Source organism: Oncorhynchus gorbuscha, linkage group LG14, assembly GCF_021184085.1.
Source record: "Oncorhynchus gorbuscha isolate QuinsamMale2020 ecotype Even-year linkage group LG14, OgorEven_v1.0, whole genome shotgun sequence".
In the NCBI taxonomy this organism is placed as follows: domain Eukaryota; kingdom Metazoa; phylum Chordata; class Actinopteri; order Salmoniformes; family Salmonidae; genus Oncorhynchus; species Oncorhynchus gorbuscha.
Window position 1 is genome coordinate 42,384,868 of NC_060186.1, and position 23,253 is coordinate 42,408,120.

Genomic DNA, 23,253 nt, shown 5'->3' on the forward strand with positions numbered 1-23,253 from the left:
AAGAATTGTCAGAGACTCCAGCCACCGTAGTCATAGACTGTTTTTTCTGCTACCACAACGGCAAGCAGTACTGGAGCGCCACGTCTATGTCCAAGATGCTTCTAAACAGCTTCTACCTCCACGCCATAAGACTCCTGAACATCTAATCAAATGGCTAATGGCTTTAATTTTTGAAATGTTACATTTTTATTTAAACTGCATTGTTGGTTAGGGGCTTGCAATTAAGCATTTCACTGTAAGGTCTACAGCTGTTGAATTCGGCGCTTGTGACTAATAAAGTTTGATTTGGTAACGGCATCTTTTTATGACATAAAATATATATATAATACTCAACCACCAAAATGCACGGTCAGCAAGTTGCGCAGTCAAATTATGAAAAAAAAACATGCGCAAAGTGTGCCTGATGAATAATGAAAATCTGCACAAAAGTAATAATGTCATTATGAATGTCACGGTCTGACCATCGTTCGTATGCGTTTTCCTTGTTTTAGTGTTGGTCAGGACGTGAGCTGGGTGGGCATTCTATGTTGTGTGTCTGGTTTCTCTATTTCTATGTTTGGCCTGATATGGTTCTCAATCAGAGGCAGGTGTTAGTCATTGTCTCTGATTGGGAACCATATCTAGGTAGCCTGTTTTGCGTTGGGTTTTGTGGGTGATTGTCCTTAGTGTCCTTGTTCCTGTCTCTGTTTTAGTTTACACTAGTATAGGCTGTTTCGGTTTTCGTTACGTTTATTGTTTTGTAGTTTTGTATTTAGATTCGTGTTACGTTTGTTCATTAAACATGGATCGCAATCTACACGCTGCATTTTGGTCCGACTCTCCTTCACCACATGAGAACCGTTACAATGAATTTGTGTTGATATGACAGCAGTCAAAAATAGTCAATTGTCAGGCCGTCCATGTCACATGTCACATTAACAATGAAACAGCGAAAAACGAAAGTGCTTTGCTGATGTTGTTTTTTACTTGAGATGTAGTCTGCTCTCTCAGTGATGACATTTTGTGCTGATAATCGGCCCATAGCATTGTAACTGGCTTGTTCTCTCCTGCCTCACTGTTTCATTTGTTGGTGTCTCGGGCAACTGCTCAGTGCGCACAGTTCTGGCTTTTCTGTACTTAGGCCTCGGTCGGGTAGGTTTCAGGCAGAGGCTCAGAATCAGAAGAATTATCATCAGAAATGTCATGATTCAATTCTTCCCCAACATCTGAATAATTTTCATTCAGATTTTTTAAATTATGTACGCTCTCAATTTGTACTCCAAGTAGGCCAGAGAAAACAGATAAGACTGCTTGGACTCCTGTTCTTTAACAATTGGTGATTACATAATTATCTACCATCTAGAATCCTTAGTTGCTAAATCCATTTTTGGAGTTATAAATTAGAGATATACAGTACCAGTCAAGAGATTGGACACACCTACTCATTCAAGGGTTTTTCTTAATTTTTTACTATTTTCTACATTGTAGAATACTAGTGAAGAAATCAACACTATGAAATAACATATGGAATCATGTACTTAAACAAAGGAAAATACATTTTAGATTCTTCAAAGTAGCTACTCTTTGCCTTGATGACAGCTTTTCACACTCTTGGCATTCCCTCAACCAGCTTCATGAGGTAGACACATGGAATGCATTTCAATTAACAGGTGTGCCTTATAATTTCTTTCCTTCTTAATGCGTTCTAGCCAATCAGTTGTGTTGTGACAAGGTAGCGGTGGTATGCAGAAATAGCCCTATTTGGTAAAAGACCAAGTCCATATTATGGCAAGAACAGCTCAAATAAGCAAAGAGAAATGACAGTGCATCATTACTTTAAGACATGAAGGTTAGATCAATACGGAACATTTCAAGAACTTTGGAAGTTTCTTCAAACCATCAAGCGCTATGATGAAACTGGCTCTCATGAGGATCACCACAGGAAAGGAAGACGCACAGTTACCTCTGCTGCAGAGGATAAGTTCATTTGAGAGTTACCATCCTCAGATTGCAGCCCAAATAAATGAGTTCAAGTAACAGGCACATCTCAACATCAACTGTTCAGAGGAGACTGAATCAGGCCGTCCTGGTTGAATTGCTGCAAAGATACCACTACTAAAGGAAACCAATAAGAAGAAGTGACTTGCGTGGGTCCTTTGGCCATGAGTCCAAATTTGAGATTTTTGCTTCCAAACGCCGTGTCTTTGTGAAAAGCAGAATAGGATGATCTGCATGTGTGGTTCCCACCGTGAAGCATGGAGGAGGTGTGATGGTGTGGGGGTGCTTTGCTGGTGACACTGTCTGTGATTTATTTAGAATTCAAGGCACACTTCACCGGAATGGCTAACACAGCATTTTGCAGTGATACGCCATCCCATCTGGTTTACACTTAGTGGGACTCTCATTTGTTTTTCAACAAGAGAATGACCTAAAACACGCTGTGTAAGGGCTATTTGACCAAGGATAGTGATGGAGTGCTTCATCAGATGACCTGGCATCCACAATCACCTGACCTTGATATGGTTTGGGATGAGTTCAAAAGCAGCCAACAAGTGCTCAGCATATGTGGAAACACCTTCAAGACTGTTGGAAAATCATTCCTCATGAAGCTGGTTGAGTGAATGCCAAGAATATGCAAAGTTGTCATCAAGGCAGGGTGGCTATTATGAAGAATCAAAAATACATTTACATTTACAATACATGCTACATGATTCCATATGTGTTATTTCATAGTTTTGATGTCTTCACTATTATTCTACAATGTAGAGAATAGTAAAAATAAAGAAAAACCCTTGAATGAGTAGGTGTGTCCAAACTTTTGACTGGTACTGTATACCCATTGATTCTTGAAGAATATAACGTATAAATGCCTCATGAGCTTAGTTCAACTATTGTTATGAGGGCACAGGGTGAGACCCAGATGCAGACACAGGAGGCAGATGGTTCGAGTCTCTGATATGTATTATAATCCAAGGGGCAGGCAAGAGAATGGTTATGGATATGCAAAAACAACATAAACAAGGTCAGATTCCGGGAGGTACAGAGGGGCAGGCAGGCTCGAGGTCAGGGCAGGCAGTATGGTCAGGCAGGCAGGTTCAGAGTCAAGGCAGGCAAGGGTCAAAACCAGGAGAACTAGCAAAAGAAATATAAGAAAAGCAGGATATTTTTTTCAAGACGAACTGGCAACAGACAAACAGGAAACACCGGAATAAATACCCAGAGACTAATTGGGGGAAAGGGGTGACACCTGGAGGTGGGTGGAGACAATCACAAAGACAGGTGAAAGAGATCAGGGCGTAACAATTGTACCTCATCAGAACCCCAAATATAAGCTTGTTTGTAGACAGTATGAATGTAAACAAACACTGTATATCCTCAAAACATGGATGGTCAGTCCTTGCATCTATAGCTCTTTCTATGAACTTGAGAGTGGTTACATTTCTCCAGGCCCATCCCTGAAAGTTCTACCTAAAGTATAAAGAATTCTAACTCTAATCTGTGTTAGGCACACTGTCTCAATATCTTTCACTTAAGGTTACCTACTTTAACTAGGTCTCCGTCTCTGTCTGTCTGCCTGGCTCCCCACCTGCCTGTCTGCCTCCCCGCCTGCATCTTTGTCCCGCCTGCATCTTTGTCCATCTGTCTATCTGATTCCAGATGGGTATGGTCCACTGTGACACGGCGGTGGGGACTCCGGACTACATCTCCCCCGAGGTGCTCAATTCTCAGGGTGGCGACAGCTACTATGGCCGCGAGTGTGACTGGTGGTCTGTGGGGGTCTTCATCTTTGAGATGCTGGTCGGTGAGTGAGTTTTTCTCTGCCCCCATTCACTGATCCTGAATCAGAAAGGGGTTGAGGGTCTTAATCATGCAGACCATTTGCTTTAAAAATGTAATAAGCTTGGTTTTGTAATTTGATTTGGATTGACGTTAAGATACAATATCGAACATGATTTGGTTAACCACGCTTGGGTGATAAGTAACCTTTCCAGAGACCTCAAGACTTGGCTTTAGCTCAGTGGGCTAGACACAGGTTTGAACCCAGTTAGTCACACTACTAAGCTATTAGTGTGTATAGAAGCCAGCTTAACCTCCCCTGTAAAGCGTAAATTAAAACCCAATCATTGTTACTTACATTTCACCTCTCTTTTTAGGTGACACCCCATTTTATGCCGAGTCACTAGTAGGAACGTACGGGAAGATCATGGATCACAAGAATAACCTTCACTTCCCAGACAATGTGCAGATGTCCAACGATGCCAAGGACCTCATCTGTGCCTTCCTGTCTGACAGGTATATGTGTGACCTCTGACCTACGAAACACAACCAATGACCTCTGTGATCCCTCGGCTCCTTCAAAGTGTGACCCCTCACTTTTCACACTTTCCCGTGGAGGCTATGTTACTGCCCTTTAAAGGTAGAGTGCAAACAAAAGCTAGATTTTCCTATGTTTTATATGCTGAACAAAAATATAAACGCAATATGTAAAGTGTTGGTCCCGTGTTTCATGACCTAAAATAAAAGTGCCCAGAAATGTTCTATACGCACACAAAGCTTATTTGTCTCAAATTTTGTGCACAAATCTAATCCATCCACCTGAAAGATGTAGCATATCAAAAAGTGTATTAATCAGCATGACCATTACAGTTGCACCTTGTGCTGGGGACAATAAAAGGCCACTAAAATGTACAGTTTTGTCACAACACAATGCCACGGATATCTCTGGGTTTGAGGGAGCGTGCAATTGGCATGCTGACTGTAGGAATGTCCTCCAGAGTTGTTGCCAGAGAATTTAATGTTGCTTTCTCTACCATAAGCCACCTCCAACGTCGTTTTAGAGAATTTGCCAGTACGTCTAACCAGCCACACAACCACGGATAACCATGACAGCCCAGGACCTCCACATCCGGCTTCTTCACATATCTGAGACCAGCTATCTGGACAGTTAATGAAACTGTTTGTTTGCAGAACCAAATAATTTTTGCACAAACCTGTCAGAAACCGTCATAGGGAAGCTCACTGCGTGCTCGTCATCCTCACCAGGGTCTTGACCTGACTGCAGTTCGACGGACAACAAACACAATTATATTTTATCGATGGCAATTTGAATGCTCAGAGATACCGTGACAAGATCCTGAGGCCCATTGTCATGCCATTCATCCGCCGCCATCACCTCATGTTTCAACATGATAATGCACAGCCCCATGTCGCAATAATCTGTACACAATTCCTGAAAACTGAAAATATGCCAGTACTTCCATGGCCTGCATACTCACCAGACATGTCACCCATTGAACATGTTTGGGATGCTCTGAATCGATGTGTACGACAGCGTGTTCCAGTTCCCGCCAGCAACTTGAAGAGTGAGACAACATTCCACAGGCCGCAATCAACAGCCTGATCAACTCTATGCGGAGGTGATGTGTTGTGCTGCATGAGGCCAATGGTGGTCACACCAAATACTGACTAGTTTTCTGATCCATGCCCCTACCTTTCTTTTAAGGTATCTGTGACCAACAGAAGCATATCTGTATTGAAATCCATAGGTTAGGGCCTAATTTATTTATTTCAATTGACTGATTTCCTTACATGAACTGTAACTCTGTAAAATAAAAATAAATTGATTCATGTTGCATTTATATTTCTGTTCAGTGTATATATTTACACACTATGAGGTTCATTTGATGATGATAATGCCTTTTAGTGTAAGAGCTGTTTGAAAAGACCACCCGTTTTGGTGAGAGGGAGTTTTGCTCTGCCTGGTGACATCACGCCTGCCTGGTGACAACTTAGCTGAAGGTAGACAGCATAGTGGGTCAATTTCCGCAAACAACTAAGAGCATTGAAGCGTAATGACCCAGGCCAGTCCCACCAGTCAGCCCCCAGGTGAAGCCCACTTCCTGTTGACATTAGCAGCCCTGCCCCCCCGGGGGCCACGTCAACAACTGGCCCTTTCTGCTGCCGTGCAACATCTCCTTTCTACTCCCCTTCCCCTCTGTTGATTTTCTTCTCTCACTTACTCCACTGTCATTCACACACACTCCCTACACAATGTCTCATGCACTCATTTATTCACGCTCAGCATGTTGTGTACTGACTCACTCACCAACTCACTCACTCTCGCCCTCTCATTCATCCATGACTTAATCCAGTCCCTCCCCATCTCCCTGTTTTGTCTCTCTCTCTGAGGGACAAGCTGTGTTTTTTTCCATGGTCTCTCATGTTTTCTAGTGGGACAGAAACACACCCCTCCCTTCTTCCCTTGCTCCCTCCCTTCCTCATGGCTGAGGCTGGAATGTCCCACACGTGGCAGCCCAAACTGCCGCACCCCTCCGGCCCTGCACCCTGTGGTAGGGAGAGAGGGAGGGAGAGTGAGAGAGGCAGTAATGTAGTTGACTTGTCTGGCCCAATTGCCTCACTACCCTATTGCCTCATTACCTGATTGTGCTCCTGTGTGGCTTTATCTATCTCCATATCAGCCAGCAACTGGCTGCAGTTAGACTCTGGTTCTACTGAGTGCTGCAGTGGTCATGAGGCAGTCTAGCCTGGTCAGTCAGTGGACTTCGGTCAGTGCCTTGAAGGCTAGCAGTCACTCCAGCTGTGTGGAGGAAAGTGGTGCTTTGCATTGTGTTCAGGTTGCAGTTGAGTTGCACGTTTGAGTGACTGACAACTCTTTGACCGCGCCGTCCCATTGGCTATGTACAGGGAGGTGCGTCTGGGGAGGAACGGCGTGGAGGAGATCAAGAGACACCCCTTCTTCAGGAATGACCAGTGGACCTTCCACACCATCCGACAGAGTAAGTGCGTGTGTGTGTGTGTTCAGTCATACATTTTGTGTGTGGGCATGCGTTCCAGTGCGCACCCTTGCGTGTATCCCTGTCTGTGTGTGTCTTTGTATCTGCCTATGTAACCCAACTTCCCATTTTCCTGATTATACACGACATACTACAGTTCATTCCCATGTATGGGGCCATGAAGCATAAGCCTCCTCTGCTCTTTTTGGTCTATCAGCAAAAATGTAGTGGAACAGTCATATGGAGTGCTGATCTAGGATCAGGTATTTCCTGCTCTCCATGTCATCTTATTTATTGTGATCTAAAAGGTAAAACTGATCCTAAATCAGCACTCCTGCTCTTGATACATACAGTTATCAGAAGGCATAGCTCAAGTGTGACTGAACTATTACTAATCAGTCATTAGACCATTGCCCTGCGTAAAGATGTACAGATATTAATGCTTTGTCAGTAGTATGTACTTGTTTGCCATTTTATTCTGAGATACAAGGAGGGATCGCATAACATGGGCTCCTCCATCCTTCCATTCTCACTGATTTTGATATCATGTGACAGGAATCAACTGAAAGTACTTTGGTGGGATCACTTGAACACACAGCGCAGGCACACACACAAATGGTGGAAATGCTGCTTGCAGTTATCCACTGCTGCCAGATCAGTAAAGTCACCAAGGAAATGAGGGAAAAGGAAGGAAGAAGTTTCACCTGGCTCTGATTAAGACCGAGACATACTGTAACTCCTGATCACAGCCCAGGCGGTCTGTAACACTAAACCGTGCTTGTGTGCATATGTGCGTGCGTCTTTCCTCCTTACAGAACCTCAGTGTGTCTCAACCTTTCCGAACCCTAGTATGTGTGCGTGTCTCATCCTTAGATCTTCATTCAACCCATCGTTGCACAGTCCACAGCACATATCACAGGCAACAGTTCTCCTATTGAGCTCCCCACTCTCTAGTTTGTTGTGCATCCCCATTCTGCACCCTTGTCCAGAGGTGTGCACTTGCACACTGTCCATTATGGGTTTAAAAGCAAATGATGGGTTTAAGCATTGGCTAGTGGGAGAAGGGTAGAGATTTAGAATGCTGCTCATTGGCTAGTCTGCTCATTGGCTAGCAGGTTAAAGCATCCCCATTCCTGACCATTGCATGATATAAAGCTCTCAGGTGTGGGAGTTTGTTCTCCGTCCCAAATGGCACCCTATTCCCTATATAGTGTACTACTTTTGACCAGAGTCTTATGGGTCCAGGTCAAAAGTAGTGCACTATAAAGGGAATGGGGTGCCATATGGAACACAGCCTGGGTGCTAGCAAATCAAATCAAACTTTATTTGTCACATGCGCCGAATACAACAAGGGTAGACTTTACCTTGAAATGCTTACTTACAAGCCCTTAACCAACAGTGCAGTTCAAAAAGAGTTAAGTAGACTATTACAGTGCCATCCGTTTTGTCACCAAAGCCCCTCATTCCACCCACCACTGCGACCTGTATACTCTAGTCGGCTGGCCCTCACTACATATTCGTCGCCAGAGCCACAGCAGTGTACAAAAGGCAGGGTCATCTATAAGTCTATACTAGGTAAAGCTCCGCCTTATCTCAGCTCACTGGTCACGATAACAACACCCACCCGTAGCACGCACTCCAGCAGGTATATCTGACTGGTCATCCCCAAAGCCAACACCTCCTTTGACCACCTTTCCTTCCAATTCTCTGCTACCAATGACTGGAACGAATTGCAGAAATTGCTGAAGCTGGAGACTTATATTTCCCTCACTAACTTTAAACATCAGCTGTCTGAGCAATTAACCGAAATAAAAAGTAGTAATAAAAAGTTACACAATAAGAATAAGAATAACGAGGCTTTATACAGGGGGCACCGGTACCAAGTCAGTGTGCGGGGGTACAGCTTAGTTGATGTGATTTGTACATAAACAGCGAGTAGCAGCAGTGTACAAAAGGGAGGGTCAAATGGAAATTGTCTGGTGGCGATTTTATTAATTGTTCAGCAGTCTTATGTCTTTGTGGTAGAAGCTGCTGAGGAGCCTTTTGGTCCTAGACTTGGCTCTCCGGTACCGCTTGCCTTGCGGTAGCAGAGAAAAGAGTCTATAACATGGGTGACTGAAGTCTTTGACAATTTTATGGGCTTTCCTCTGACACTGCCTATTGTATAGGTCCTGGATGGCAGGACGCTTGGCCCCAGTGACGTACTGGGCCATTCGCACTACCCTCTGTAGCACCTGACGGTCAAATGTTCAGCAGTTGCCGTACCAGGCAGTGATGCAACCGGTCAGGATGCTCTCGATGGTGCAGTTGTAGAACCTTTTGAGGATCTGGGGACCCATGCCAAATCTTTTAATCCTCATTGGGGGGGGGGGGACATTTGTCGTGCCCTCTTCACGACTGTCTTGCTATGTTTGGACCATGATAGTTTGTTGGTGATGTGTACACCAAGGAACTTGAAACTTTTGACCCGTTCCACTACAGCCCTATCGATGTTAATGGGGGCCTGTTCAGCCCGTCTTTTCCTGTAGTCTATGATCAGCTGCTTTGTCTTGCTCACATTGAGGGAGAGGTTGTTGTCCTGGCACCACATTGCCAGTTCTCTGACCTCCTCCCTATTGGCCGTCTTATCGATGTCTGTGATCAGGCCTACCACTGTTGTGTTGTCAGCAAACTTAATGATAGTGTTGGAATCGTGTTTGGCCACACAGTTGTGGGTGAACAAGGAATACAGGAAGGAACTAAGTACACACCCCTGAGGGGCCCCAGTGTTAAGGATCAGCATGGCAGACGTGTTGTTGCCTACTCTTACCACCTGGGGGCGGCCCGTCAGGAAGTCCAGGATCCAGTTGCAGAGGGAGGTGTTTAGTCTCAGAGTCCTTAGCTTAGTGGTGAGCTTCATGGGCACTATTGTGTTGAACGTTGAGCTGTCAATGAACAGCATTCTCACATAGGTGTTCCTTTTGTCCAGGTGAGAAAGGAGTGTGATTTAGATTGCGTCATCTGTGTATCTGTTGGGAGGGTATGCGAATTGGAGTGGGTCTAGGGTGTCCGGGAGGATGCTGTTGATGTGAGCTATGACCAGCCTTTCAAAGCACTTCATGGCTAGTGCCACTTCATGGTGAGTGCCACGTCGGCATGTTACCTTCGCTTGATTGGGCACAGGGAATATGGTGGTCTGCTTGAAACAGGTATTACAGAATCGGTCAGGGAGAGGGTAAAAATGTCAGTGAAGACACTTGACAGTTGGTCCTCGCATGCTTTGAGTACATGTCCTGGTAATCGGTCTGGCCCAGCGGCTTTGTGAATGTTGACAGTTTAAAGGTCTCGTTCACATCGGCTACAGAGAGCATTATCACAGTCATCCAGAACAGCTGGTTCTGTCGTGCATGCTTCAGTGTTGCTTGCCTCAAAACGAGTACAAAAGGCATTTAGCTCGTCTGGAAGGCTCACGTCACTGGGCAGCTCGCGTCTGGATTTCCAATCTTAATCCTGTATTGATGCTTTGCTTGTTTGATGGTTCGTCAGAGAGCATAGCGGGATTTGTTATAAGCGTCCTGATTAGTCACATGCTCCTTAAAAGCGGCAGCTCTAGCCTTTAGCTCGATGCGGATGTTGCCTGTAATCATTTACATTACATTTACATTTAAGTCATTTAGCAGACGCTCTTATCCAGAGCGACTTACAAATTGGTGCATTCACCTTATGACATCCAGTGGAACAGCCACTTTACAATAGTGCATCTAAATATTTTAAGGGGGGGAGGGGGGTGAGAAGGATTACTTTATCCTATCCTAAGTATTCCTTAAAGAGGTGGGGTTTCAGGTGTCTCCGGAAGGTGGTGATTGACTCCGCTGTCCTGGCGTCGTGAGGGAGTTTGTTCCACCATTGGGGAGCCAGAGCAGCGGATATGTATGTACAGTCACTGTGGGGGCGACGTCGTGGATACACTTATTGATGAAGCCAATGACTGAGATGGTGTACTCCTCAATGCCTTCGGATTAATCCTGGAACATACTCCAGTCTGTGCTAGCAAAACAGTCCTGCAGTGTAGCATCCACGTGTAGCATCCACCTGACCACTTCCGTATTGAGCAAGTCACTGGTACTTCCAGCTTTAGTTTTTGCTTGTAAGCAGGAATCAGGAGGATATAATTATGGTCAGATTTGCCAAATGGAGGGCGAGGGAGAGCTTTGTATGTATTTCTGTGTGTGGCGTTATGATGGTCTAGGATTTTTTTTCTCTGGTTGCACATGTGACAAATCTGGTAAAACTGATTTAAGTTTGCCTGCATTAAAGTCCTCGGCCACTAGGAGCGCTGATTTTGGATGAGCATTTTCTTTTTTGCTTATGGCCTTATAGAGTTGGTTGAGTGTGGTCTTAGTGCCAGCATCGGTCTGTGGTGGTAAATAGACGGCTACAAATAATATATATGAGAAATCTCTTGGTAGATATTGTGGTCTACAGCTTATCATAAGGTACTCTACCTCAGGCGAGCAATACCTCAGGACTTCTTTAATATTAGACATCATGCTCCAGCTGTTACTGACAAATAGACACACACCCCCACCCCTCGTTTTACCAGAGGTTGCATCTCTGTTCTGCTGGTGCACGGAAAATCCCGCTAGCTCTATACTCTCCGTATCGTCGTTCAGCCACGTTTCGGAGAAATATAAGATATACAGTTTTTGATGTTCCGTTGCTAGGACAATCTTAATCATAGGTCATCAATTTTAATTTTCCAATGATTGTACATTAGCAAGAAGAACGGATAGCAGTGGGAGTTTAATCGCTCGCCTACGGATTCTAGAAGGCTGCCCGATCTGCGGCCCCTTTTCCTGCGTCTTCTTCACTCAAAAGACGTGGATCTGGGCCTGTTCCAGTGAAAGCAGGATATCCTTCTCGTCAGACTCGTTAAAGGAAAAAGTTTCTTCCAGTCCGCAGTGAGTGATCCCTGTTCTCATGTCCAGATGTTATTTTTGGTCATAAGAGACAGTAGCAGCAACATTATGTACACAATAAGTTTTTTTTAAAGTTATGCAAAAAAACTAACAAAATGGTAGATTTGGTTGGGAGAATGTAAACGTCAGCCATGTTCTTCGGCTGATGCACCCTGTCCTATGATTGTATGATTGAGGGGAGGTGGAGGGAGGAAAAGGGTGGAGAGGGTGTCGGTAGCCACTCTGGGGGCGGGCTGGGTTGGATTGGGGTAATGAGAGGAGATGCCCCAGAACCGCTGCACCAGGCCCCAGATCAGATTTGAGGTACGGTCGCTCCCTCCTCTCTGCACTCTCACTGTGGCCACAGCTGCCTGTCATTAGCCTACCCACTATCAGAGAGCATGCTGGGTAAGCAGCGCCGTAATTGGCCTCCGCAGAGCTAAAGCGGCATCTCTTTCTCCAGTCTCACCGCACAACTATTTTTTTTCTCTTTCTTTCGTTCCGTCTTTTATCACTCACTCTCTGTATCCATATATCTTTCTCTCCTGTCTTTCATCCATCCATCTCATCTCTCCCTACTGAGGGTCTGTCTTAAACTTGGCTATCTTTGCCTGGAGCAAGAACCGATCCTGTTGAAGAAAGAGGATTCAACAAGGCGGCTTAGTTTCCTGCAGAGCAGGCTAACTTTTTCAGCTTTCGCCTCCTGGCCCTTATAATTTATTTCTGTCCGGCTCTGCAGCCGGGGGCCTTTAAAGGAGCAGCAAAAGAAGGAGAGTTAGTTATATCTCTCCTGGAGTGTGTTTAGGCTGCATGTGTGAAAGGCAACAGTGTGTGTTGGGACACAAAGCCGGTACTGTTGGGGGAGAGAGGAGTTGCGGGTCTGGCGTCCGCACCACGCCAGCTCGCTCTCTTCTACCTCCTATGCCCAGTTTCATTTGGTGTGCTACACACACACACATTCTATACACACTTAGAAAATCACAAACTATACTGTGAAAATAACCACACACTGATTGAGAATCGGAGGAGCTGACAGTTAGCTCTGTGTTAGTGTATCTTGATTGACACCAATTTTAGCATGGAGCTGAGTTGGTTGATTTTAGACATATTTGAATCAGCTATATCTCCCTCTCTCTTCTCTACCCAAACCCACACTATTTCCACCCCTTTTATGTCCTCTCTCGCTCACACACACACTCTGCTTCTTCATGACTCTGTATCTCTCTCTCTCTCTCTCTCTCTCACTCTGCCTCTCTCCCTCTCTGCCCCCATCTCCCCCTCTGCTTCTCCCACTTCCTCTCTGCCTCCCTCTCGCTCTCCCTTCTTCAGCCGTGGCCCCAGTTGTACCAGAGCTGAGCAGTGACATAGACACCAGTAACTTTGACGAGATTAAGGATGACAAAGGCGACGTGGAGACCTTTCCCACACCAAGGGCCTTTGTGGGCAACCAGCTGCCATTCGTGGGCTTCACCTACTTCAAGGAAGACCAGTAAGACTAATTGGTTTCTATCTATTCTAAGATTTAAGATTAGTGTCTATACAGTGTCTGTGTACATTAATGTTAGTGTTATATTTAGCTTCAGCAAGCGTGCCAATTATCTAGGAATCTGTTTTGGTTTTCTAAATTTACATTGGAATGAGTCTGCTGTATGTTTTTAAGGGTGTCTTTGTAAGACTCTGTACTGTGCAGAAAATGCGCTTAAGGTCATGTCTGTGCCTGCGGCTATAGAGAGAGGAAATTAAATAGGGGGAGAGTGAAAGACAAACGGTAGAGTTGTATGTTGAAATGTAACACTATTTTAAGCCAGTCGTACAACGCTGCGTCTGCACTTTACACTGCCTCCTTGTTTCAATAGCCCTTTTAATAAGGCCACTAGGCTCATGATAAAAGTCTGTTCTTATGCTCACGATCATGATCATTGAATGTGAATTGTAGAGCTGGAGTCTGAGCTGGGTCGGTTCTTGGTTGGGCAGGATGTGTTATGGGGCGGGATACGGGCTTGGGTACTCAGAGGGCGAGGAAGGGTTGACATGGCTGGCAGGGCACCTCAGGCAAAGCCAGTTTAAAGACCTATCTCCTCCCTCTCTCTTGCTTCTCCTTCTCCAATAGGCTGCTGAGAGGTGGGAATACAGGGATATCTGTGGAGGACTCTAAAGACTGTAAGGATAGCTCTGAGGAAATAGAGGACAGCATCAAAGGAGAGGTAGGTTGTTGCATTGTTGCGTACGTACATGCATGCATTTGTGGGTTTCTTTGTTTTTAGAACAAAAAGGGAAAATGTGTGCTCAGAAGGGACAAGGCTGACATTTGAGTACAAATTCAATATTGAAATGTTCGGTGCAACGTAGTAGCTCTCAAGACAGACCAAATGGAATACAACACTCAGATAGACAGACATAAATCTCAGACAGACAGATTGAAAAGAACACTGAGACATACTGACTTCTCCGATGACTCAAATACAACCAAGTTCACTCTAGCCTTTTGGGGGCCATAAGCAAGATTTGGTTGCCCCTCCCTACACGTTTTGCCATGGGGCAGAGAGACAATGTTGCAATTTTCCAACACATTTCATGCAATTCTACTCATTTGGCAATGGGGCAGAGATTTTTAAAAACAACAACATTTTTTACAGCTAATTCCCTGTAATTCTACTCATTTTGCCATGAGGTGGAGAGACATTTTTGCAGTTTTAAAGCTAATTACCTGCAATTCTACACATTTTGCTATGACTTATGCCATGTTAATGATATCTGAGGGAAAGTGTCTAACAAATCAATGGGGGACCCCTGGAGGTCAGGGCCGCTGGGCACGTGCCCTAAGTGACTTGTCGGTATTCGCCCATGCTTACTATAAGCTTAAATAGCTCGCGAGACTAACTTACCAATCCAAAAATAATTTGCTGACATGGCTAATTGAGTGACTGTCAGTGACTGACAACAAAATAAAAATGCCTGCAAACTAACTTCCACCTTGTGGGGCAAGCAGCCTGGAGCTCTACGCGACCACTTATGTCGCTTATCCCTGGAGCCGTTTCTGAGTTCACTAAACAGGTGCCTCACAAACCCAACAAAAATACAAGGCCTACCCTGATTAGATGATACTTTATGGGAAGTTATGAAGAAGAGATGCTGTTCTATAACAGTCTCTAAAATGTGCCCTAGATGTTATGTTTTGTCATTTAGAAGATGCTCTTATCCAGAGCGACTTAAAGTAGTAAGTGTTTCATTCTTTTTTTCCTTCTGGTCCCCCATGGGAATCGAACCCACAACCCTGGCGTTGCAAGCACCATGTTCTACCAACTGAGCCACACGGGACCATGTTGACAAACTAATCTATAAAGGACTGAGAAACAAAGTGACAATGAGTCTCAGGAAAGCCAAAGCCAATTTCTTTCTCAATATCATCAATGAAGCAAAAGGGAACAGCAACAAACTCACTGGGAAAGATCACGCTGAGTCTACAATTGAAAGTCAACGGCTTCAGGACAACCGCTCAGTCATCGCACCCACCTTTAATGACTATTTCATTGACTCAGTCCTAGAGCTGGGCCAAAAGACCTGTCCATGATCCCAGCAATGAAAGCCATACCATTTTTTTTGTTGTTGTCCACCAGTGAGGTAAAGGTCAAGAAAATCCTTTCCTTCCTCAAACTCTAAAGCAAAAGATGTGTTTGGTCTGGGAACTGTATTTCTAAAAAAGTACAGTGACAGCCTAACCACCCAAATACCCAGATAGTCAAGTTATCAATGCAAGAAAGTTAATTCCCAAAAGTATGGAAGACAGCCATCTTGAACCCCTGTACATACAGTGGAAGTCGGGAAGTTTACATACACCTTAGCCAAACACATTTAAACCCAGTTTTTCACAATTCCTGACATTTAATTATAGTAAAATTTCCTGTCTTAGGTCAGTCAGGATCACCACTTTATTTTAAGAATGTGAAATATCAAAATAATAGTTGAGATAATTATTTATTTCAGCTTTTATTTCTTTCATCAGATTCCCAGTGGGTCAGAGGTTTACACACTCCATTAGTATTTTTAGCATTGCCTTTAAATTGGTTAACTTGGGTCAAACGTTTTGGGTAGCCTTCCACAAGCTTCCCACAATAATTCGGGTGAATTTTTGCCCATTCCTCCTGACAGAGCTGGTGTAACTGAGTCAGATTTGTAGGCATCCTTGCTTGCACACACTTTTTCAGTTCTGCCCACAAATTTTCTATAGGATTGAGGTCAGGGCTTTGTGATGGCCACTCCAATACCTTGACTTTGTTGTCCTTAAGCCATTTTGCAACAACTTTGGAAGTATACTTGGGGTCATTGTACATTTGGAAGACCCATTTGCGACCAAGCTTTAACTTCCTGACTGATGTCTTGAGATGTTGCTTCAATGCATCCACATAATTTTCCATACCTCATGATGCCATCTATTTTGTTAAGTGCACCAGTCCCTCCTGTATCAAAGCACCCCCACAACATGATGCTGCCACCCCTGTGCTTCACGGTTGTGGTGGTGTTCTTCAGCTCGCGAGCATCCCCTTTTTTCCTCCAAACATAACGATGGTCATCATGTTCAAACAGTTCTATTTATTTCAGCATCTACACAAGGTCCTTTGCTGTTGTTCTGGAATTGATTTGGACCTTTTGCATCAAAGTACGTTCATCTCTAGGAGACAGAATGCGTCTCTTTCCTGAACGGTATGATGGCTGCGTCATGTTGTTTATACTTGCATACTATTGTTTGTAGAGATGAACGTGGTACCTTCAGGCATTTGGAAATTGCTCCCAAGGATGAACCAGACTTGTGGAGGTCTACAAATTTTTTATGAGGTCTTGGCTGATTTCTCTTGATTTTTCCATGATGTCAAGCAAAGAGGCACTGAGTTTCAATGTAGGCCTTGAAATACATCCACAGGTACACCTCCAATTGACTCAAATGTTGTCAATTAGCCTATCAGAAGCTTCTAAAGCCATGACATAATTTTCTGGAATTCTCCAAGCTGTTTAAAGGCACAGTCAACTTTGTGTATGTAATCTTCTGACCCACTGGAATTGTGACACAGTGAATTATAAGTGAAATAAGCTGTCCGTAAACAATTTTGGGGAAAAAAAATCCTTTGGCATGTGTAGCCGATGTGAAATGACTAGCTTGTTAGCGGTGGTGCGCGCTAGTGGCATTTCAATCGGTGATGTCACTTACTCTGAGACCTTGAAGTAGTGGTTCCCCTTGCTCAGCAAGGTCCGTGGCTTTTGTGGAGCGATGGGTGATGATGCTTCGTGGGTGACCATTGTCTGTGTGCAGAGGGTCCCTGGTTCGCGCCTGGGTAGGGGCGAGGGGACGGATTAAAGTTATACTGATATATTGATGCTGTTGACCCGGATCACTATTTGCTGAGGAAAGAGGAGGCGGTCAAAAGGGGGGTGAGTGTAGCCGATGTGAAATTGCTAGCTAGTTAGCGGTGGTGCACGCTAGTGGCGTTTCAATCGGTGACGTCACTTGCTCTGAGACCTTGAAGTAGTGGTTCCCCTTGCTCTGCAAGGGATGCGGCTTTTGTGGAGCGATGGGTAACGATGCTTTGAGGGTGACTGTTTCGTGCCCAGGTCGGGGTGAGGGGATGGACGTAAAGTCTATACTGTGCACACAGTAGATGTCTTAACCGACTTGCCAAAACTATAGTTTGTTAAAAATAAATGTGTGGAGTGGTTGAAAAATGAGTTTTAATGACTCCAACCGAAGTGTATGTAAACTTCCGACTTCCGACTGTAAATCTGGAGACCAGCAGGAAGTGCGCAACAACCGGCCTATCAGTATAATCCCGTCATATCTAAGGTGGCTTAAAAAGTTGTAGGAACAGCTCACAGCACCACTGAATAAAGGGCCGGTCCCTCTTGCAGTTTTGGTTTAAGGTGAACCACTCAGCATGTTGTTAACGTCAACCAAAACTCTCCAGTTTCAACCTCTCCCAAAATGCTATTGACTGTGGTTCAGCCTACATATCAATGATCTTCCTTCTGTATGCCAGGGAGTGGAGATCCAAATGTACATTGACAACACGGTCATCTACATCCATGGAAAGTGTGCTGAACAAGTGGCTGCCAAGTTAGCATCAGTTATGGAGAATGTTTCACAATGGTTCAATGACTCCTGTCTCACCCTAAATGTGGGGAAAACAGTGTCCATGTATTTATGTCAATCAAAAGCAGCAGGTCTTTCCCGACATCCTCATACATGTCCAAAAAATCTAAACTGTTTCAGAATTCAATACCTTGGTATAATCCTAGAGCCCTCCCTCACATTAAATAAAACACATAAAAGAAATTACCAACACAATCCAATATAGCCAAGCCAATTTCCTGTTCATCAGAAATGCTTTCTCCCATCGAGGCTTCCAGAAAATTCTTGTATGCTTTGGTTTTCTCCCCATCTCTCCTACTGCATCACCAGCTGGTTACAAGCATGTGACACATCCCTGAAACCAGTGGTGTAAAGTACTTAAGTAAAAGTATGTTTACATTTTTGAACTTTTAAAAGTATTTTTGAACTTTTACTTCATTACGTTCATTTGAAAAAAACATTGTACTTTTTACTCCATACATTTTGCCGGACACCCAAAAGTACTTATTACATTTTGAATCCTTAACAGGATGGGAAAATGGTCCAATACACACACTTATCAAGATAATTCCCTACTGCCTCTGATCTGGCGGACTCCCTAAACACAAATGTTTCATTTGTAAATTATGTCTGAGTGTTGGAGATAGCCCCTGCCTATCCATACATCTAAAAAACAAGAAAATGGTCCATCTGGTTTGCTTAATATAAGACATTTGAAATGATTTATACTTTTACTTTTGATACAGAAGTGTATTTTGACAATTACATGTACTTTTGATACATAAGTGCATTTCAAACTAAATCATTTTTTACTTTTACTCAAGCAATATTTTACTGGGTGACTTCACATACTTGAGTCTTGAGTTTTCTGTTAAGGTATCTTTACTTTCACTCAAGTATGATAATTGGCTACTTTTTACACCACTGCGTGAAACCTCTCAAATCACTCTACAAAGGAGTACTGAAAATATTGGACAAAAAACACGTCACTACTACCGCTGCAATATAATCACAAAGTTCAACTTGTTTTGTTTTTACAACGTAATTCTGTTCTCAGATATCAGCTTGGTTTACAAGATAACTCACAATCTAACACTTCCACCCCCGAGGGTCTTTGTAAACCTCTGCTCCGATCAAAATAGCAGGGTAACAATAACTTCCACCAGGGGGGACTGTAGCCTCCCCAAACGGTCCACCACCTTTCCACAATCAACCTTCTCATTCAAAGCAGCTAAGAAATGGAATGGTCTCCCCTCTGCTTTGAAAACATGTAGCAGCATCCAAGCGTTCTTGACTGAGATAGTTTTTTGTTTGTTTATAAAGTCCAATCAGTCAGGAACTTATTGATTTGAACTGATTTGAACACCATACTGACATTTATTGCAACAGAAGTAAATATTAGTGAAGTAGTAAATATGCAGGTTTAATTTAATTATGTGCAATAACTGGGCAATGTACAATACTTCCTTTTTATTAAGGTATATTGGTATATTACCATTTCTATCCAATAGCAATGTGTTTCTCTGTGCAATATTTTGACTTCTTTGTTGAAACTCCTCTATGTCCTGATTTCTGTGGGTTTTGTTTACTGTATGATGTAGAATTCACCTATGTCTAGATGTTTTAGGGACTACAGATAGAAATGAGCTATTAGCTCAATCTGGTGCGACATGTTTTCTCAGTACTTATTTTTTTGGTGTGCATTGTCCCTGCCAAATAAAAACATTATACCTTTTTTAAATTAAAATAATAAATATAACTCTCAGATAAACAAAATAGAACTTTCAGACAGAAGATATAGAACTGTCATACAAAATACAACTATCAGAAGTAACAAATGGAACTCTCAGACAAAGTTAAACTCCTACAGATAGACAAAATAGAACGCTCAGGCAGACAGACAAACTAGAACTCTCAGGGTACCCTCAGGGCTCACCCACAACCCTAACGCAATGGTAAATAATAGTATGGTGGCACTATAGGTCCAGGGGTGTGTCAGAAATATTTTCACTGTGGGAATTATGGGCGCGAAAGGGCTGGTGGTGGCGCGAAAGGGCTGGGCTTTGATGAATAAATCAATTGGAGGCTTGACCCCTCACAGGCCCATCAGAACGTGTTCCGTGGCTAAATATTTGGTTTCTCCAAGTTGTGTACTTGCGGTCTTTTATGTATTATGTTGTCATCAACTCCAATTTGAATGTTAGTCCGTTATAGCCTAGTTTGTTAAATAGTCTACAGCAGTAACGGGCAACATTGATGTGGGTGGGGGCCACAAACCAGCCTTAGTTTTTAAACCAGCCTTAGTTATAACCTATAGTCCTAGAGTATGGGGAGACTATGGAGGGTTTGGTTTTTAGTCGTATGAAACAGAAAAGCAATTGTTACAGGAAAATAAGTTCTAAATGCAAGGGTCACCAGCATCATCCCATCTCTCGTTTCACGATGGACATATGGACATGGGTAGCCTACGTGGAAGGGTTTTTACACACGTCCACAACAGGAGCTGGCTAAAATAATGTAGGCCTTCACAATGCAAAGAAAAAAAGGGGATTTCTGGCTCACTGTTTTGCTGCTCCCAAACTTGATCTTTTAATAAAGCTTTGGTGATTTAAGATGTATTTCAAAGCAGTCTCACAGGTCAAATCCTTTATTGATAGACTTGGCTTCTTGGTGAACGCATTGGGCAGGACAAAAGGGAGGCTATTTGCTTGGTTTTGAAACCAAATTAAACCAAATGGGGAAAAAAAACATGAGTTTTTTTAAATGTTTATTAATACGAGTGTTACCAGCACAAAAATCACATCTCCTCTCTTGTTCCATGGGCATTAGGGCATTGTGCATCACAGGATAGGCTGCGCTTCGTCTCACAAAATCCATGCCGTTACCAACCTCGTTACCGCCAAGACCTTTTTTCATTGTTCTGAAATGGTCCGTTTTTTTTCTTCAGAAAGACAGACACAATAGAACTATCTGACAGACAGACCAGAACTCTAATACAGACTAAATATAATTATATCTGACAGACATATTGACACTTGAGTGTGCATCTGGTGAGCTCCATGTTAGTGTGTACTTGTTAACTCTCCTCCACTACTCTTTTATTCCCGATCAGCTACAAAATAAACTCCATTGTCTGGAGGAGCAGCTCAACCATGAGATGCAGGCCAAAGACGACCTCGAGCACAAGTGCAAGTATGGCTCACCTCAGAACACACACACACACAAGCACACACACCACACACACACACACTCACACATGCTCTTCTCTCCCCAGGACTACCACTAGCCGTCTAGAGAAGCTGGTCAAAGAGATCGACGAGGAGGTGAGTCTAGCGATGTTCAATAGATTTATTAATGGTCAGTAATGTTTTGACTATGCACATCATGCATGAACCCTTCCCTGTCCCTGTAGATGAACAGCAGGCAGAGAGTGGAGTCATCGCTGAGGCAGCTGGAGAGAGAGAGGGACCCTGCTGCAGCACCAGAGTGCTGAGAACCTCCGCAAGGTGGAGATGGAGGCAGGCAGGAAACGCAGCCTCGAGAATGAGCGTAAGCTAAGCCCAGTATACTGATTATAATGAGTTTGTAATTAGCTTATAATGCATTAAAATACTTGTCATAAGCATTGGCTCTTGTTTTATTATCACTTTACAGTGATCCTGACTGTTACTTGCATTTGTGTAATTTTAACATTCCTTCACAGATACCATAACAAGGGCTTGTGCATGCTTATAACAAATCAAGACATTTTATCTGTTGGCTTTAATGCCAGGCACCACAACCTAATATTGTTTTTCTTTTTAAAATCATATCACAATACATTTTTACCAGTTAAATGACACAAATATAATACTTTTTATGTACAATATGCAAATTATGTGATATCTTATTAAATATGCACATATTTACATATCACACATACATTTTTCTGGACACTGGATGAAGTCAGCCTAAATATGTTGGTTTCATTTTGTTTAGACACTCCAGGACTAGATTAATTCAGAAGAGATTATGGATAAATACTTTTTTCCATCTTTCCATCTGTAAAATTCTAAAGCCATTTTTGGCAAATTGTTCCAAGGAAATGTTATCAAGAATAAAAATGTGGCAACATATCAACAATTCCCTCTGAGTAAATCTGGAGAATATATCTAAGGATAACTAGACAAAGTGTGGTGACTGTAGATTATTCTGAAACTGAGAAAAATGTGAATTTGTGAATTTAGCCTATCAATCGCCAAATGCCTATTCACAATCTCTTCAAAGTAAGTTACTTCATAGTCCAGTTTCTAACATTCTCTATAAAATGGGCTTGACAATAGTGTGTGATTAAATGTAGTGAGCTTTTAAATTATAGATGTATGTCCAGGTAAAAGTTGTTACAATTCATGAAATGTTGATTACGGTGGTTTGATAAAATAATATGCATTTATATTATGTTTGTTTACTTTTTGAAGGTACTCATTAAAGGACCAAAATACCAAAAACATCTCAAAATTAATTAGTAACATTAGATGCAAAACTAAAATTTTAGCCTGTGGTGCCTAGCCATTAAAGATATTTTTTGTTTTATATATATATATATATGCCATTTAGCAGACGCTTTTATCCAAAGCGACTTACAGTCATGTGTGCATACATTCTACGTTTTGTTTCGTTCCGCTTCTGACCAGCAAAATAAAGTTCTGAACCGATTCGAACCCTAAAAAAGTACCGGTTCATATTGTTCTTTTCTGTTAGGTTTTTAAACTGTAAAATCAACCTCTCTTTTTTTACATTTAGCTAATGAAATTACTTCACCAATCAGTGCAGATAGAGCAGGCAAGCTAGTTGTTTACATGTGTGACCGGACAGACGAGTGGAGCCTATGGCGCAAGATGTGCCTGAAATGTAACTATGCTTAAAGTAACCTTAACTAGCATTAAAAAGTGAATTCCCCCCGGTGCACATTTAGTTTTTTGCCCTAGCACTACACAGCTGATTCAAATAACCAACTCATCACCAAGCTTTGAGTATTTTAATCCATTCCATCACCATGTCTAGTAAACGACCAGCTTGAAGAGCTGAAGAGGAGGAACCAGAACTCTCAGCTCTCCAACGAGAAGAACATCCAGCTGCAGAGACAGGTGAGGGAGAGCAAGCTTGTATGCATGTGTTCCTTTGAATAAGTATGCTTCACTATCTTGTGATTTTTCAGATCACAGAAATGTTTTTTTTGCTTTCTTAACCCAACCTCTTGAGAAACACACACACACACAAACTCCACGAGGGGATGTAAGCTTGGGTGCCTTGCTCAAGGGAACAACTGACAAGAGATGGCTTCTAAAATACCAAGAATATATGATAGCCGACCAGGAATGGACTGACTACTTTCACTTTATTGAATAAAAAAATGAAGAAATTAACATCATACAAATTGCATTGA

The 23,253-nt window shown here is 43.0% G+C and overlaps 1 non-coding gene and 1 pseudogene across 1 annotated transcript; one reads left to right on the forward strand and one right to left on the reverse strand.

Annotated features, from left to right (window-relative positions):
* The window catches only part of LOC123995524, a 43,118-nt pseudogene that overhangs the window by 1,648 nt on the left and 18,217 nt on the right, over window positions 1–23,253 (forward strand).
* trnaa-ugc lies at window positions 14,955–15,030 on the reverse strand. Its single transcript has one exon. It is a non-coding gene; the product is annotated as a tRNA-Ala (tRNA).